The sequence below is a fragment of the Stenella coeruleoalba genome (assembly GCF_951394435.1).
Source record: "Stenella coeruleoalba genome assembly, chromosome: 14".
NCBI lineage: Eukaryota > Metazoa > Chordata > Mammalia > Artiodactyla > Delphinidae > Stenella > Stenella coeruleoalba.
The window spans coordinates 3,841,887-3,857,089 of NC_137160.1; positions in this window are offsets into that span (position 1 = coordinate 3,841,887).

Genomic DNA, 15,203 nt, shown 5'->3' on the forward strand with positions numbered 1-15,203 from the left:
CTCACAGGCCTGCAGTGATTGCTAGTTGTGGCTTTAGTTTGCATTTACCTGATGGCTAATAATGTTAAACATCATTTAATATGCTCATCTGCCATTTGTATCTCCTCTGCAGTGAAATGTCTATTCATGTCTTTTGTCCATTTTCTAGTTGGGTTGCTTACATCTTTACTGTTGAGTTGTGAAAGTTCTTTATACATTTTAGATACTAGTCCTTTGTCGGATATGTGGTTTGCAAATATTTTCGAACAGCCGTAGCTTTTTTCTCTTCTTCACATGAGCTTTTGAAGAGGAAAGGTTTTAATTTTGATAAGGTCCAATTAATTTTTCTTTTTAGTGTCAAGTCTATGAACTCTTTGCCTATATCTAGATTCTAAAGGCTGTCTCTTTTTTTTCTAAACGGTCTATAATTTTATGTATTACATTTAATTCTAGAATCCTTTTTGAGTTAATTGTTTATAGGGTGTGAGACTTAGGTTGAGGTCTATTTTTAAAAATGTGGCCTATGGTTGTCCAGTTGCTCAAGTAATTTTTTGAAAAATCTATTGTTCCTCCACTGAATTGCTTTTTGACCTTGTCAAAGGTAAGTTGAGCATGTGTTTGAGGTTCTTGTACTGGGTTCTCTATTCTGTTCCATGTATCTATGTGTCTATCCATTCACCGTAAGCCTTGATATCAGCTAGTTATTCCTCTTATGTTATTCTTCTTTGTCAATATGATTTTGGCTATTCTACAGCCTGTGTCTTTTCACATAAACTTTAGAATAATTTTGTCTATATCTTCAAGAATCTTACTGAGATTTCAATAGGAATTGCATTAACCTGTGGATCAATTTAGAGAGAAACGACATCTTACTATGTTGACTCCACTAATCCATCAACATGGTATAATTCTCCATTTATTTAGATCTTCTTTGATTTCTTTCATCAGCATTTTTTAATATGCAGCATACAGACCATGTACATGTTTTGTTAAGTGGAAACGTTAGCATTTCATTGTCTTTGGGGCAATTATAATTGGTATTATGTGTTAAATTTAGGTTGCCACATGTTTATTGCTATTATATAGAAATGTGTGTTGATCTTGTGTCCTACAAACCTGCTGAATTCACTTATTATAGATGTTTACATGCATGCATGAATTCCTTGAGATTTTCTACATAGGCAATCATTTCACCTCCAAATAGAGACACTTTAATTTCTTCTCTACCAATCTGTATGCATTGTTTCTCTTTCTTGCCTTATCACAATGGAGAGTACTGCCAGCACTAGGTAGAATGAGAGTGGTGAGAGCAAACATCCTTGCCTTGTTTCTGATCTTAGGGGGAAAGCGTGAAGGCACCATTAAGTATTATGGTAGCTGTAGGGGTTTTATAGATGTTCTTTATACATTCCCTTCTATTCCTAGCTTGCTGAGGGTATCTTCTAAATCATGAATGGTACTAGATTTTGTCAAATATTCTTTTTGCATCCATTGACAACTGAATAATCACAATTTTTCTTTTTTAGTTTATTAGTATGGTGGAATACTTTGATTGGTTTTCAAAAAATGAACCAGCTTTGAATAACACGCCATATCCACTCTATCAATTTCTGACTTTTGATTACAGTAGTTAATCCATATACATTAAGGTAATTATTGATATGTTAGAACTTAACTCTGCCATTTTATTATTTGTTTTCTATTTACTTCCTCTGGTTCTGGTTCCTCTCTTTTCTTGACTTCCTATAAGTTATACATTTTTTTAGAAATCTATATTGATTTATTTATACTGTTTTTTATCTCTTTGTTTAGTTTTTGTAGGGGTTGCTCTGGGTATTAAAATATACATATGTGACTTACCAGAGTCTACTGGTATCAACATCTTACCACCTTAAGTGTGGAAATCTTACCTCCAAGTTCCCTTTAACCTTCCACACTTTAAAATATCATTGTGTTGAGTAACAGATGGTCTTAAAATTTTTGTTTCAACCACAAAATAAGATTTTTAAAACTTTAAGGAAAAGGGTAATCTATTGTGTATGTTCATATTTCTGCTTTCTGTTGCTCATTCCTCCTTATACATGGTCCAAGCCCTTCTTTTTTTATTTCCTTTTTGTTTGAAGAACTTCTTTTCATCAATATTTAAGGGTAGCCTTGCTAGCAACAAATTCTTTTGGTTTTTCTATTCTCTGAGAATGTCTTTATTTTCCCCGCTTTCCTAAAGGATGGTTTTCCTGGATATAAGACTCTGGCTTCACAGTTCTCTTCTTTCAGCAGTTGGAAAGTTTTAGTCTACTTTCTCTTGGCATCCATGATTTCAGATGTGCATTGGGAGAGTTCTCAGAAGGATTTTTTATTAGTATTGGGGGAAATGTAGACTAAAGGCTAATCTAAGCCTTCCTAACAAAGATAAAATGCAAAAAAGGCAGGAATTAGACTATTTCCACATAACTTTACTGCATTAAGAACAAAGCTCAAGAATGTTTATAGGGGGGCTTCCCTGGTGGCGCAGTGGTTGAGAGTCCGCCTGCCGATGCAGGGGACACGGGTTCGTGCCCCAGTCCGGGAGGATCCCACGTGCCGTGGAGCAGCTGGGCCCGTGAGCCATGGCTGCTGAGCCTGCGCGTCTGGAGCCTGTGCTCCACAGCGGGAGAGGCCACAATGGTGAGAGGCCCGCGTACAGCAAAAAAAAAAAAAAAAAAAGAATGTTTATAGGGATGCAGTATTATCCAGCACCCAACAGAGTGAAATTCACAATATATCGTATCCAATAAAAAAGTTACCAATCAAGCAAAACAGCAGGATAATGTGGCCAATATTAAGATGAAATTTCATTCAATCAAAACTTACTCAAAACAGCATAAATGATAAAAAAATTAGTGGATAGAGATGTTATGCTTAAGAAGCTGGGTATGCTTATTTTCACACATGCTTAAGAAGCTAGGTAAAGACTGGGCATATTAAATAGAGACATTGAGATTACATTACAAGCCCAAATAAAACTTCCAGGCATAAGAAGCACAGTGTCTGAAATTAAAATACATTGGATGGGATTAACAGCAGATTAGACATTGCAGAAGAAAAGAAGAGTGAACCTGAAGGCATAGTAATAGAAAAATCCAAAATAAAATGCATAAAGAGAAGAGAATTATTTAAAAAATGAGAACAGTATTGGTGTGCTGCAGGACCGCAGATGTACAAGGAACAAAGATAAGAACTACAGGTAACTTCTTGTCAGAAACAATACAGGCAGAAGGTAGTGGAAGAGCATCTTTAAAGTATAGAAAAGCAAAACAAATTTTTTTAAAGAGGAAAGTAAAGAAATAAATAACTGTCAACCTACACTCTGTACCAATGAAAATAGCTTTCAAAAACAGTGATGAAAGAAAGACTTTTTCAGACATGCATAAACTGAAAGAATCCGTCTTCAGTTCAACTGCATACAATAACGTTAAAGGGAGTCCTTCAAGCAGAAGGAAAATAATTCCAGATGGAGATCTGGATATATCCTAGGGTTGCTCAACTGTGGCACTATTTATATTTGGGCTAGATAATAGTCTATTGTGGAGGGATTCCTGTGCCCTGTGGGATGTTTTGCAGCATCCCTTGCCTCTACCCACTAGATGTTAGGATACTCCCCCTACCCCAGATGTCACCACCAAAGTCTCTACACATAGCCAATAGTCCCCTGGAGGGGGCAAAATTTTTCTGGTTAAGAGTCACTAATCAACTCAAAAAATGAAGACTACTGGAAATGGTAAGTATGTGGGTAAATATAAAAGACAGTTTTCTTATTATTTAAATCTCTTTAAAAGATAATTGACTGTTTAGGCAAAAATAATAATGTAGTCAGGGATATATAACATGTGTTCAAATAATATATGACAGCAATAGCACAAGGCCAGGAGGGGAGAAATAAAACTATACTTTTATAAGATTCTTATGCTATATGTGAAGGAATAAAAATAGACTTTTATAAGTTAAAGACGGATACCATAAACTCTACAGCAACCACTAAAACATAACAAAGTGTTATAACTAATAAGCCAATAAAAGAGATAAAATAAAATGATAAAAGTGCCGGAATGGTCCAAAAGAAGACAGAAAAAGACAAAAATGGAAAAAAGAATGGATGGTGTAATAGAAAACAAATAGCAACTTGGTAGATTAAAGCTCAAACATATCAATAATTACATTAAATATAAATGATCTTAACACTCCAATGAAAAGACAGAGATTGTCAAATTGGATATTAAAAAAAAAACCCTATATTCTGCCAACAAGTAGCACAGTTTAAATTTAAAGACACACAAATTGGAAAAAAGTTTTAAAATGGAGAAAGATACACCATAACAACATTATGTCTTAAAACCTCAAGTGACTATATTAATATCAGATTTCAGATACAAGTAGGTGTCAGAAAAAAGAGTTATCAGGGATAGTCATTTTATAATAAAGGGATCAATTCATCAGGAAGAAATAACAATCCTAAATATTTATATATGTAGCAATGCAGCTTCAAATACATGAAACAAACACTAACAGAACTTCAAGGAGAAATAGATAAATTTGCAATTATAGCTGGAGATTTCAACACCACTATCTCATGAATTGATAGGACAAGTAGACAAAAAATTAGTAAATATATAGAAGACTTGACCAATACTATCAATTAAGTTGACTTAATTGGTATTAACAAGAGTAGAGTACACATTCTTTCTAGTACACACAAACATTTATTGAGAGACCAAATTCTGGTACATAAAACAAAATAGGAACAGAAGAGAACTTCCTCAAACTAATAAAGACATCTATTTAAAAAGTACAGCTAAAAAAAAAAAAGTACAGCTAATCTTAGACTTAACAACAGGAGTGACTGAATGCTTTCCCCTTAATATCAGTAACAAGGGAAGAATGTCCACTCTCATCACTTCCACTCAATATTATACTGGAAATTGTAGTCGGAAAGCAATGGAAAGAAATAGAAGGCAACCAAATTGGAAAAAATGTCTTTAGTTGCAGATGACATGACAGTATATATAGAAAATTCTATAGAATCTAAAAAAGAAAAACGAAAAAAAGAGACTACTAGAATAAGGCAGTTTAGTTAGATTGTAAGATACAAAATAAATATACCAAAATCGCTTGCATTTTTATGTACAAGCAATACATATTGGAAATTAAAATGAAAAAAATTACAATAACATCGAAGATATGAAATACTTAGGATAAATCTGAAGAAAGATGTGCAAGATGGGTGCACTGTTATCAGAGTTCCATGCTTTTCCAGGCTCTCACCACAAAGGTCAGTCTGGAGGGGACATGACAACACGACATCTTCTTGCTAAATGTTCCTTGGACAAAGCTTATTCCCTGACTGACTTTTCTTCCTGACCCAGACAGGCTAGGATGACTTACACAGAAGGCAAACTCAGGGCCACCTATGTCTCCTTGGGAGCCTGGCTCAGAAGCAACCCCAAAGCCCAGCCGCTTCCCTTGTCCTGGACCTGTTCCCTCTCTGCTGTCCAGTGCCGTAACATGTCCCAGCTTGGAGACACCGATCCTAGATTCAATTTCTATTCTAGGCAGGCCTTCCACTCACCCCATCCTCCATGTCCCCTACATCCACCTCAGAGACTTGGAGAAGGACTCAGGGACCATTATTCCTATTGGGGCTCCTTCAAGCCTGCTTGAGACCCCTCCCGAAAATAGAATAAGGGGGTGCAGGTCTCAATGAGTGATGACTGGAAAATAGTGAGACGCCTTAAAATTAAATATTTTTAAGAGTGTAAATTGGGTGCAGAAGAAACATCAGGTCTATTTGGATTTTCAGAGGTCAAAAATTAGAAGATGGAACCATTCTCTCCAGTCACATCTTAGAGGGAGAAGTCCTTTGAATAAAAATAGGAAAAGTCTTTATGCACCTCATAGTGTAGTGAATGTGAGGAACCTCACACCCACCACTTCCTTCACCAAGTGCTTAACGAGGGCTGGCCGTGTGCCAGGTGCTTTTCTATGAAAAGGGATATATTTGTGAAGAAAGGAAGCAGAACCTGCCCTTGCAGACCTTATATTCTTTAAATGATTATATGTTATATGTTATGTTATATATTATATGTTATGTTATAACATATGTTATAACATATGTTATATGTTATTGGAAGCCAGGAGGCCAGAAATGTGTTTTATCCAATGTTTGTTTTGCTCATTGTTTTGAAATTGTTACTTTTTATTTATTTCTTTATTTTTTGGCCAATATGAACATAGTACAGGGTCCCCTGTAAAGACAATTTTTAAAATTCTCACACATTATTATATATAAGATAAATAACTAATAAGGACCTACTGTGTAGCACAGAGAATTCTACTCAATGCTCTGTAACGACCTATAGGGGAAAAGAATCTAAAAAAGAGTGGATATAGGTATATGTATAACTGATTCATTTTGCTATACAGCAGAAAGCAACACAACATTGTAAATCAACTATACTCCAATAAAAAAAATAATAATAATAAAATACTCAAGTGTATCCTTCAAAGACCCAAATTATAATAACCACCCCCCCAAAAAATATATTTAATGTTTACTTTGTTTGACTACTTGGCCAAGACCAATAGGTTAAAGACTTACCCTTGGGGATTAAACATCTCCATAGTAAACACATCAGACAGAGGCCGACCTCAAAATCTGATCAGATCGCGAGCACGGAAATCTGGATTCAACTCTCAGCTTGGGGGAGTTTCTTTAGATCTCTGGGCTTCAGTTTCCTTATCCGTAAAAGGTCCTTGTACCAGTGCTGCCTGCAGTACCGACTGGCTGGGCAGGGCCCGCAGGTGATGTGCACAGAGGAAAAGCCGCCAGCGCTGGCTGGCCCTTCGCGCGCGAGCTTTGCTCCATAACAGTGCTCCGGGAACCGTCCACAATTACGCCTGCCACAGAAAAATTATAGTGCCAGTTTTTAAATATCTATAAAATGTTAACACAAACATATTGTATGTACGTTGGTGTGTCTATACATCATGTTCTGTATAATGATAATGTCGACTTTAAAGGATATCTAGACTTGATGCCTTTCTCTGAGGCTGTTTGGGTCTCGGTGATGTTTTTAAGCTGGAGTAGCAGCTAGCAGATATTTTTAAAAATGTACTAATGTAATGTTCAAAACCTGATCACAGCCTTCTGATATCCAGCTGTCCATCAGAGAACAAGTACCTCCACAGCTGACGGCGTACGTGCAGCCCCAAGGGGACTCGCAGACAATATTTAGGAAGCCTTCAGAGGTCCACTTCCCCAAACCCTTCTTCTAGGGCAGAGCTGGAATTCGACACGGGGCCCTGGGGTTGGCATATGCCATCTGCCCCTCTGTTGCTCAGAAAGTGAATTATTTGAAATCGCTCTCCTCTTTACCAATAATTTTTTTAAATTATTTGCTTTTCTCACCTTGGCAGGAACAATCTGTTCCTTTTCTATTTCCTGCTAATATTATTTTGTCATATTTGGGTGAAGTAGTTATATTCCTGCGTTTAGAGCTCCCCAAACTACCCGGGAATATTCCATCTCAGAACAATTTCCACTGAATTTTTGTAAAGATATTTTTTCTCTGGATCTCTGCCCTCCCCCACCCCGAACACACATTCAAATTGATTTCAATTTGGCAGGAGCTAGATACCTGCATTTTGGAATGACGAATGAACTATAAAACCTAGTTTTTGACCAAAGCCTAAAATAAAGGCAAAATTATCTAAAAGTATCTCTTTTGCACCATGAAAATTATCTGAAAGTATCTCTTTACACCACGAACTAAAGCATAAACATTTGAATCCATCTGTGTCGCTTTCTGTTCTAAATGGCACTGTTCCCTTGATTAAAAGAAAAAATATTCTTTAAACTTTATTGACGTCATTTTTTTCTTTCTTTCACCAATATTCAAATTATGAAATGCGATATATCTACAAGAGTGATTGTTAAATAAGTTAAGAATTGGGGACTCAAGAGATCTTTAGGGATCATTAAAATCATTCATTATTAAGATACCGGTAGGGTGTCCCCATCAGAAGAAGAACGCCATCAGATCACCACCATTGTCTGTTCCCTTTATGTATGTGAAATTGTCATTATGTCCAATCTGAATAGATGTCTATGGGGGGAGAACTGACCAAGATTCTCTGTACAGCTCTTTACTGAAACCCTTGGGCCGATCATTCAAGTGGCCCTCCATGGTCCTAAATATTCGTGTTGAAACCAGCACCGACACGGAGCGTGATGTAGGTTGAAACTCTGTGTCTGTGTGCGTCCTGCCCCGTGGATTTCTCCCGTTTGCCATATGAAAACGAGGGGATGCGTCCATGGGAGATGAGAAGCTGGCCCGTAGCAGGCAGTTCCAGATTTCCACACGGAATCCACTATTTAATGTAGGTGTTCTTAACGGCTGCTGAATTAGTAAGCTCAGACAATCACGCTCGACTCTGGGGTTCCTCAGTGAGGATCCCATTGTAGTGGTAAAGTCGCATCTGGTTTGCTGCTGCCTGCGCAGCACCCCGTCACCTTCCCAGCTTTGGGTTATTGCGTCTTAGTGAGGGTTTTTATCTGTTTCTTAGTGTGCTTTTCAATCCCGAACTCCCCACATCTATTTCAGGTTTGTTTTTCCCCCAATCTTCCCCAGGTCCAAGAGCCCTCGCCCTTGCCCTTGCCCAGGCCACTGTTCTTCTGCAGGTCCCCCTCCACGCAGGTCATCTATCACTCACACTGACTTCGACACGAGCTCTGACACACTCGGTAGGTAGGCGAGGCGCTGGGGAAGCAGCACAGCTGCTCTGCTGTCTTCAGGGACTCACACTTCACCCGCTCCAAGTGCTCTGTTGTCACTGGCTTAAAAGGCCAGACAGCTAGAATGTCCGGATAAACTCTTATCTGCTCACGACCAGCATGGCCTAAAGCCAGCAACAAATCCCATGTGTTTTCAGGAGAGGTCGCAAGGATTTCTAGGATTTGCCTCTTCCAACAGCTTAGAAAATCTTTTCGCCTTCTCTTTATGTTTTAGAATTGGAAAAAAATCTCACTTCAACAATAGAGAGAGCATGTAACTCACACCTAGAACCTGAAATACACCACAGGTAGTGTCATTTACAAATCAGTTCCCCTACACGGCAGACATTTGCTCTGAGTTATGTTGGTGTTGAGGGCTTATCTGCTCCACAGACTGGTAAACTAGTCACCATTAAATGAAGCAAGACGCCTACTTGTTTCCCTTTGCTAAAAGCATTGGTACCTTTTTTGAAGTCTAAAGCATGACGTCAGGAAGGCCTAATGTGATGTTTGATCTGTGTTTCATTTGAAAGAATACTCGGCCACACCACTAAACCTTCTAGGTGTTCAGTGTTAGATTTGCCTGGGCCTCGCTTGAGCGCTGACCTTCTGACATGTTTCATGAGGTCTTAAAAACCTTTTCCTTGCCTAAAATATAGAGAGGAAACGTGCTCTGTGTCTCTCCTCCACCTCCATTCACATCTGGTGCTTTACTCATTTCCTTAATTTGATTATATTGCTTTTGCCCTTTTATTTATTTATTTATTTTTTTTGCTGGGGAATGCTGAGTGACAATTCCAGAATGTTGGCCGTGGTGTCCAAATCTCTCAGCCCTTACAACCATCCTACGCAAACGCGTGATTTCCTCCCATGGGTCTGCGGTGTACGGACCTTGCGTTTCAACAGCTCATTCAACCAGATGGAATTCCAATGTCCTGCAGCAGGAAGTGTCTGCTATGCCCGTTACCGATGGCAGCCCAGATAAGCCAGAGTCACAGCCTTTTTTCCTCTTTGTGTCTGAGCTGGAGGGCAAACTTCGGGATTTGATGCAAATTCCTTAAAATGTCAGCCTTGAAATCATGAGGAAGCATCAAAGTCTCCTCACCACAAATATGTGAAACGAGAGATGATCAGTTTTTAGGAAGGCCGCCCGCATTCCGTGCACGTACTTTTTTAGGTACTTGGTATGAACGAGGTCTGTGTTCTCGTTTCTCCCCATTCTGCAGCTAAGGAAACTGAGGCAGAAGAGGTTAACCAACCCAGAGTCTGGTGCAAAAGTTTACACTTTTAAAGGCCTCACCAGCAGTTCAAACATCACTAAGGTTTGTGCAAAATACACGTTCTTCCAGCTCCCTCCTACAGGCTGAAAATTTAGCAGTGTTTTATTACTGCATTTCTCTAATCATCGTGAGTTTCAACTGTGAGTTGAAAACTCCTGACACCTGACTGTGGGCTGAATTTCCGCTCGATTTAGGAACAGTGAACAATGATTGCATTTCCACTTCCTAGACTCTATTTTGTTTTAACCCATTTAGGTGGACTGTGTAATTAGACAGTAAACCAGATTTCTTTGAAGACGCAGTTCATCGGTAATTTTGATCCAATTTAGAATATACACTAAATTAAGAATGAAATCAGAGTGGAAAGTTCTTCAAAATAAACGAATATTGGGGAAAAACAAGTAGCCTTTAAATAGTCAAAGACTGTAAATAGTCTTTTTTAATCTAAATACCCGTCCACAATAACATCTGTTAAATTGAGGCCAATAGGGTTGACCACTCTCCTGGGTCTTTGGGACGAACAGTCAATAAAAATGTATTATTTAGAATTCTTCCTATAGTTTTATCCCTTGGCACAACATCTCCAAAATTTTAAGCTGCTAATAATGTTCCAAAAATAAACCTTCCATCAGTTCAAGCTAGCACCTTTGTCTGAGGAAAAAAATAATAAATGCATTGCCGACAAGCAGTTAAAAAATCAAAACTACAGCAAGCTCAGGAAACATCTCTATAGGGAGTCTTTGCAAATGGTAACATAAGTCCCCATGCAAATCCACTGCTGTCAGCTGTGTCACAGATGCCGAAAAAAGCAGGCACAGTAAATATAGAGTATATAGATATAAAACGACAATGATGTCACGCTGGAAGATTTATAAGCTTCTCCTTGCTTAGAATGTGGACAATACAAAAGCCTTTAAACAATTCTATCTTCTTACAGGGTCGTTGGGACATCACAAAAGCAAATATTTTTTGTTTGTGCTGGTGATGGGTTAAAAAAAAAATCTTTTTTCAAAAAAGCAACCAGAGTTTGTGTTATCTGTAACATGGTATTCAAAGACTGAGTTTTCAAAAGAGAAAAGTGGATATCAGAGTTGCCATCTGGCAGATTCCCCATCGAAGTCACCCCGGAATCCTGTGTGTTTGTCACATTACATCACTCGGCATCTGGGGTGCCGTCCTCTGGACCCCGCCACTGAACTTGGACCCAGAGATATGGCGCTGGCCTTCCTGAGCCTTGGGGCGTCTATCTCTCTGTCTCTGGTACCATGTCTCCTAATCACGAGCTACCAGCATCCTTCTCCCCAGCCCCTCTCCCACCACTTCCCCAGGCCCAGCGAACACTCATTCCCTTCGTTGTGTTGAGCCTCTGCTCAGCAACCTGCTGTCCTGGGCAGGGTCTCTGTGCCACCCCGTCTTGGACGTCCCGTGCAGCGGGCACGCCGACCGCCCTCAGATCCCTCCTTTTTTGGAGACACATCCCGCAGCCTTGTCTCCAGGGGAGGCAGTGAAAGAAACGCTGGTCCCTCGTGAACATCTATTGAAACTGATGGATCTACTGCATGGCATGTGCCAAGCTGTCATTCAAGCCAGGGGGGATTCGGACGGAAACAAGGCAAGCATTGTACAAAAGACTTCGTCATCTAGTTTATGGAGCTGCCTTGAACTCCTAGGTACAGTGAGGGCAGGAAACCTTGTTTTCTGCACAAACCACTTCGCGTCAATGGGAAAATACACTCTGTAAGGAGCGAGTGAATATTCTCCCTTGATGTGTGCCTGAAACATGAAGAGTGAGGGGAAAATATCCCAGCTGTCTCCTGCATTGTGTGAACATATACATGCATTTAAATTACTTATATCATTACTTACAGATGTAATTGTGAAATATGTTCTTTTTGCATTCAAAATGCGGGACTGAACAGATGGTGAACGCTCAGTTTAAAGCAATATGTCCATTAAAATCACCCGTACTGTTGGTGTTTAGTGTAACAATAGCAGTGAGTTCATTATGGCAGGATGCATACTGCTCGCACGGCGAGGAAGAGTGGTCGGGAGATGTTCAGCCTCCTGGGTGGTGCCCATCCCGTCCCGAGACAGGGCCCCTGCACCGCCGCCCGGCCACCAGCCGTGGGTTTTCAGAGTCAAATTCCAGTTGTTTTGCTTAGTCTTTTGCTCCCAAATAGGAAAGTCAATAAACAGCTGACTTTTCCCAATGCCTTGCTTCTGGGTGATTTTTTTCTCCGCTCTCCAGATGTTCTGAAATGTGTAGCTCCAGATGCATCACCTCCAACGGGATAATCCCACCCGCTTCGTAAGTCATTTTCTCTCCTAATGAGCCGGCGTCAGGTGTGTGGGCTAACGGTGCATCCGAGAGGTCATCTCTCTTCTTGGGGCTCAGCAAGGACCACCAGGAAACCAGGTATCCGACGGAGGGGCTGGGGGAGTTCACTAACTTAGCTGTGGGTGAACGGACCCCACCCTGACAAAACGCTGCCTCTCATCTGCTCTCATGCACTGTTCATTACGTGAGTTTTCTTTTCAAGAAAGGAAAAGACATACCCTCAAGCCCTCCCACTCACCCCGCCATGATTTCCATTTTGGCAACAATGCCAGTGGCTCAAATGCTCTGGAAATCCATTCATAAACAAGACAGAAAAGCACTAAATTTTCTCTGAAAGCCCAGACTAGGGAAGACAGTGGGAGAATTGGATGGTGCAACCTTGGAGAGATCCGCTGACTATACTGAGTCAGTCTCTCCACTGTTAAAAGAAGGAGTATTGGCTACTGTACCTCTCTCCTGGGCAGGAGATGATCACATGCGTTTCCTGTGCAGGGGCTGAGCTGCAAACTTCACGCCAGCAACACACAGAGAAGCCGAGGGTGGAAAGCTTGCCGAGGGGGGAGCAGCGTATGGCCTGAGATCCTGTCGTGTAGATCTCAGAGGTGAACTGAGGGGGTTTCAGCAGTAACGGCAACTGGCCCGGGGAAGGTGGGAGGGAAGACAGAATGGCCAGGGAAGGGGGGCGCTTATGAGCCAGTTTTGGGGGAGAAGCAGTCACCTTCTGAGATGAGTGTTACTGTCCACGCACCAGAGGCTCCGGAGGGTGATGAGTGTCTTTCCTTCACAGGGGAGAAGGGATTTGCGCCCAAATCTCTCTGATTCAAGCATCCATGTGTTTTTCACTATATCACACTACTTCCTCATGGCTGCAGCAGGAAAGGAGAGAAGGGAGAGAGAAACAATGGGGTCAGTTTTCATGGAGGACAGAGGACAATAGACAGATCCCTCTGAGGGCCAATCTTGTGTGTCAGTTGGGATAAAAGAGGTAGAGATGGGGGAGCGGCTGGTGGGATTGGCGTCATTCGTGGTCCTCAGCTGCAGCTCCTTGCCAGCATCATCTGTGAAGGATGCTCACGGACAGACACCCACTGAGTCAGAACTTCCTGTGCGTCCTGCTTTCTGAAAAGTATCACAGACGATTCTATCGTGGCTGGGAGGGGCTTGTGGGCAGGAAGGCCGGGGTCTGAGTCCTGCACAGGAATACATGCCTGATGCCCGTCCCAGCCACCCCTCAACTGGGAGACCACTGGCCGCCCAGCTCACACCACACAGCATCCCCCCAGCCTGCCCAGTCCAGGGCCACCTCATCCCCACGCCTTCTCTAGCTCTAGACTCGGCACTGGTCCGAGAGCCTGCATGCATTTTCACACCCACGTGTTCTTGCTGAGTCTCTCCTCCCAGAGTCCCCCCAGGTGAGCCATCTCTCATCCCCCAAGGCCACGCTTCCAAGTCACATCCTCTCTTCACCACCTTACACCGCTCACCACCGTAACAACGACTGCTCCATCGTTCCCTCATTTGCTGTGGCAGCAAAGCCGTATTTAACGTTCACTGTGCACGGCCACCCCTGCAGGGCGTGTACAGAGTACCGATGCCTGGTTGAGCTCCTCGAACTGCTAATGCGCCAGGCGGGTGCTTCCTCCGCACCCCGGGTGAGACTGATGCACGGGGTCCATGGACCAGATGCTAAGAGCACCGCAGAGCTGCGCTCAGCACGGCCTCCCGTGGGCCCGGCCCTGAGTCTCACTCTGCGGAATTCCAGCCCCTGGAAGACGGTGGCGAGGACTCCTTCACCTTTAAGAACCAGGGCCCTGCCGGTGCCGTACTTACACATAGTAGGGGCTGGGGAACGTTTGGTGAATAAATAATAAGTAAGATTGGCACAGATGGCCCGGTGTTAAGTACCAGAGGCAAAGGGGAAATAAAAGAAATAAGCTGGTAACACCTGCCAAGATAAATAAATGAAAGGAAGTCACCTGGGGCCGTAAAAGGAGAGAAAACAGTGAAGCAGGGATTCTGAGATGTGAGGAGAAAATAGAGACTGTAGACCGAAAACACAGAAACAAAAGCAGCATGGCGGCGGCCGAGCACGGGGCGGCGTCATAAAATAACAGGCGAGGTTCAAGGAGGCACAACTCTAAAGGAAATTACTTTCTCCGAAGTCCTCAAAGGGACAAAGCAAGGAACAGGGACAACTAAAAAAGCACAGGCAAAACCAACCAATGGCAGGTCTGAGAGGCTGAATTTTGTCCCCCTGCCAAATCCATATCTAGAAGCCCTAGCTTTCAGGACCTCAGGGTGTGCGTTTGGAGAGATGGTCTTGAAAGAGGTAATCAAGGTCAAATGAGGTCATACAGGTGGACCCTAATCCAGTCTGAATATGTTCTGATAAGAAGAGGAGATTAGGGCATGGACGCACAGAGAGGAGAGACCATGTGAGGACTCGGGGGGAGACAGCTGTCTGCAGCCCTGGGAGAGGGAGCTCAGAAGGAACTACCCACTGACACCTTGATCTTGGCCTCCTGGCCTCCAGAAATGCGAGGAAACACGTTTCTGTTGTTCAAGCCGCCCAGTCTATGGCGCTTTGTTACGGCAGCTCTGGGAAACTAAAGCAGCAGGTGAGGCCAGAAAAGGAAGTGGCTGTGTCCATGGAAACGGAAGCTTTGCATCAAAGGGAGTGGGCTGACCATAAGGGCATCTGAGGGACAGACAGGCAGGTGGGACGAGCTGGTCAGAACCCTCTCCCCTGGCAGGTGGCCCCGTCCCATGGCCGACGTGTGCAGCCCTTTCCCGGCCCATC